This window comes from Apium graveolens, chromosome 11, assembly GCF_009905375.1.
Source record: "Apium graveolens cultivar Ventura chromosome 11, ASM990537v1, whole genome shotgun sequence".
In the NCBI taxonomy this organism is placed as follows: domain Eukaryota; kingdom Viridiplantae; phylum Streptophyta; class Magnoliopsida; order Apiales; family Apiaceae; genus Apium; species Apium graveolens.
The window spans coordinates 102,292,314-102,296,489 of NC_133657.1; positions in this window are offsets into that span (position 1 = coordinate 102,292,314).

A 4,176-nucleotide genomic window follows, 5' to 3' on the forward strand; every position below is an offset into this window, starting at 1 on the left:
CGCGCCTTGGTGATCGCTTCCCGGAGTTCCTACTCCAAGTAATGGAACCAGGCGAGGAAGGCCCCAGCCAAGTTTTGCGCACCAAGCAGAGGCCAGGGGCCTATTTTCAACCTGCTTGGGGAATCCGGGGCAAGGATTCAATCGTTGACAGCACGGCGCTTGCCAAGGAATGGTCTAAGCATTCCATCTCCCCAGTGGACTGTCAAGACTTTGTCCTTCAACAGGACTTAGAGGGGAACGAGCTTTTTGGAGCTCAGGCTTTGGCGACGGTACGTCCTTTTTCTTTGCCCTTCATAGTTGCCCTTTTTGATTTTCTTATCTCATACTTTTGCTGCTTCTCTTGTAGGCGAATGCCCATTTTCAAGGGGCGATCCACCAAGCCAAGGCTTGGAAGGTTGGCCTGGAGGATGCTAACAAGAAGTTGGAGGAGGCCAACCAGAAAATAGAGACCCTTGAAGCTCAACTTGCCTCTTCCACTTCTGACCTGGAAACGGCCCGGGCTGAAAATGTTATCCTGAAGGCCCAGAAGGATAAAGCTTTTGACGGGTGGATGGATACCCAGGAGTTCAAGGACTTAATGGTGGAGCACGATGCCCTCCTACACCCGGTTAGCTATAAAGAAAGCTGGGATGCTGCTGTGGAGGCCATTCAAGATGAGTTTCCAGAAGTCCTTGAGCAGTCCTCCTTTCATTGCCTTGTTCGAGTTCAAGAACTTAGGGGTGTTACTGATAAGCTTGTTGGCCTGATCAAGGACGGCCCGTCGGGGAGCCAAGGCCAAAAGAGGAAAGAGCTTGAGTCCAGCTCCGGAGAGGAGGAAGCTTCTTCTGAAGAGGAGTCTGAGCCTGTCACTAAGAAGGTCAGGGTGGAAGAGCCTCCAAGAGCAGCGCCTCATCAACCAGCATCTCCCGCAGCATCCAAAGCGCCTGAAGGCAGTTCTGATGGAACCTCTACGGGGACTTCTGAGGGGACGACTGAGACATCCGAAGGGACGACTGAGACATCCGAGGAGACTTCGGATAGTGGTTCCGAGGAATCCCAGCCTTCCAAGGCCTAAGTTTTTTTCATGTATATCGTCTCTTTAGACAATATGTGAACTTTGTTCATATCAGAATTTGTTACCCTTCGGGGTTATTTCATATGCTGCTTTTCTTACTCGCCTCTTTCTCCTTTATTTTTTCCAATACTTGATACGCATTTAAACTTGAACTAATTGGCCAATGATTAAACCTACTTGTCATACTGACAAGTGAGAATCGTACTTCAACTATCTTACACATAGTAAACCTTCAGGTTTTGTGTATGCCAGGTTCTCGGGACTTCAAAACCATCCATAGTCTCCAGCCTGTAGGTTCCTCTACCCTGAACGCTCTTGATTTTGTACGGCCCTTCCCAATTCGGGGCAAGCTTTCCTTTCTGTCCTATACCAGAAGCTTCTATCTTTCTCAAGACTAGGTCACCTTGTTTGAAAAACCTTTCTTTAACCCTTAGGTTGTAGTAGAATGAAGCCTTTTTCTGATATTCTACTACCTTTGCATGTGCCTCATCTTGCACTTCATCGATTAGATCCAGGGCTAACCTCTGCCCTTCTTCATTTTCCTCTGCATTGAAAGCCTGAATCCTTGGAGAGGAATGTGATATCTCCACGGGAACTACTGTTTCTGCCCCATATGCCAACATGAAAGGAGTTGCTCCGGTCGTGACTCTACAGGTAGTCCTATAGGCCCATAATATCAGAAGTATCTCATCCACCCACTTATTTCTTGACCTCTCAATCCTCTTTTTTAGTCCATCCAGGATTATTCGATTTGCTACCTCAGCTTGCCCATTGGCTTGCGGGTGGGCCACAGAAGTGAACCGTAACTCAATCTCATTTTCTTCACAGTACTTCTTGAATTCCTCGTTGTTGAATTGTGTTCCGTTGTCGGTGACTAGGATACAGGGAATTCCATAACGGCACATAATATTTTCCCACAGGAATTGTGCAACCTGCTTAGTTGTGATTTTGGCCAAAGGTTTGGCTTCGATCCACTTGGTGAAATAATCAATGGCTACAATCAGAAACTTTTTTTGTACCGTGGCCATGGGGAAAGGCCCCAGAATATCCATTCCCCGCATAGCAAAGGGGATTGGTGAGTTGATAGAGGTCAGCATCTCGGGGGTTTGTCTAACAACAGGTGCATGCTTCTGACAGCGATCACACTTCTTCACATATTCTTTGGCATCAACCATCATTTCTGCCAATAGAAGCCTAGACGGGTTATCTTATGAGCCAAGTCCCTGCCCCCCAAGTGTTGTCCACAAATACCTTGATGCACTTCTTTAAGAGCCAAGCGTGCCTCATCGGGCCTGAGACACCTTAAGTAAAGAACCACAAAAGATCTTTTGTACAGAATCCCATCTATCAAAGAGTACCTTAGTGCCCGAACAGTTAACTTCCGTGCTCCAGTTGCATCGCTTGGCAACCAACCGGTTTGAATATGAGCCTTAATGGGATCAATCCATGACCTCCCCAGGCCTATAGGTGCCACAAGCTTAACACTTATGCTTCGTGTCTTCAAGACACGGAAGTACACACTTCCTGAACTTTCTTCTATCTCGGATGAAGCAAACTTTGATAATGCATCTGCCTTAGCATTTTCCTCCCTTGGAATGTGCTCAACATGGCATTCATTAAATTGGGTCATCACAGCTCTTACTAGGCGGGCGTACTTAGCCATCGTATCATCCCTTGCCTCAAATTCTCCCTTTACCTGGGATATGATCAGCTTCGAGTCTCCGAAAACCTTTAAGTTTTTGACTCTAAGTGTTCCAGCTAGGCCGAGACCAGCTATCAGAGCTTCATATTCTGCCTCATTGTTTGTAGTTGGGAAGTCTAGCTTCATGGCATACTCAATCAAGAACCCGTCAGGGCTTTGCAAAACCAATCCTGCTCCACTGGAATTTGTTTTTGATGCTCCATCAAAATAGAGAACCCAATATTCTTTCTCCTTGTCATCCTTCTCTTTGTCCCCATTATCGACTCCCTTGTCTTGTGGTATGGTATCTTCCTGCCCCCCGACTTCTTGGTTGGGTATGGTACACTCCACCACGAAGTCAGCTAGCGCCTGGGCTTTTATTGCCGTTCGCGGCTTATACTTGAGATCGAACTCTCCCAGCTCTATTGCCCACTTAATCAATCTCCCACTTGCCTTGGGACTGTGAATGATATTTCTTAGTGGCTGATTTGTTAGCACCTCAATCTGATGAGCCTGAAAGTAAGGACGCAGCTTTCTCGAAGCCAATACCAAGGCTAGAGCAAATTTCTCAATAGTTGAATAATTTAATTCAGCACCATACAGAATTTTGCTAACATAGTATACGGGTTTCTGGACTTTCAGTTCCTCCTTAACCAACACCGCGCTCAAGGCACTCTCTGAAACAGCCAAGTACAAGAATAAAACTTCACTCAAAACTGGCTTGGCCAACAACAGGGCCTGCGCCATATATTGCTTTAGTTCTTCGAAAGCCTTCTGGTTTTCTTCGCTCCATACAAAGTCCTTAATATTTTTTAGTGACTTAAAGAATGATAGGCACTTGTCTCCTGACTTGGAGATGAATCGTCCCAGCGCAGTAACCCTACCTGTGAGCTTCTGAACGTCCTTGACAGTTTTTGGTGGTTCCATGTCCAGGATCGCCTTTATTTTATCGGGGTTAGCCTCGATTCCTCTCTTTGAGACCATCAATCCCAAGAATTTTCTAGATCCTACTCCGAAAGCACATTTTGTAGGATTTAACATCATCTTGTGGTACCTCAGGACCTCAAAAGCTTCCCTCAAATGGGTTATATGATCAGTCTTTGCTAGACTCTTGACTAACATGTCATCAACATAGACTTCCATAGTCTTACCAATAAGGTCCTTAAAAATTTTATTTACCAACCTTTGGTAGGTGGCTCCTGCATTCTTAAGACCAAATGCCATAACAAGATAACAATAAACACCAAAGTCAGTGATGAATGATACCTTTGGAACGTCATCTTTGTGCATCTTAATCTGATTGTATCCGCTAAATCCATCCATGAAACTCAGCATCTCATGCCCAGCAGTGGCATCAATTAAAGTATCAATCATTGGCAACGGAAAATAGTCTTTAGGGCATGCATCATTCAGATCAGTGAAGTCTATACACATCTTCCAC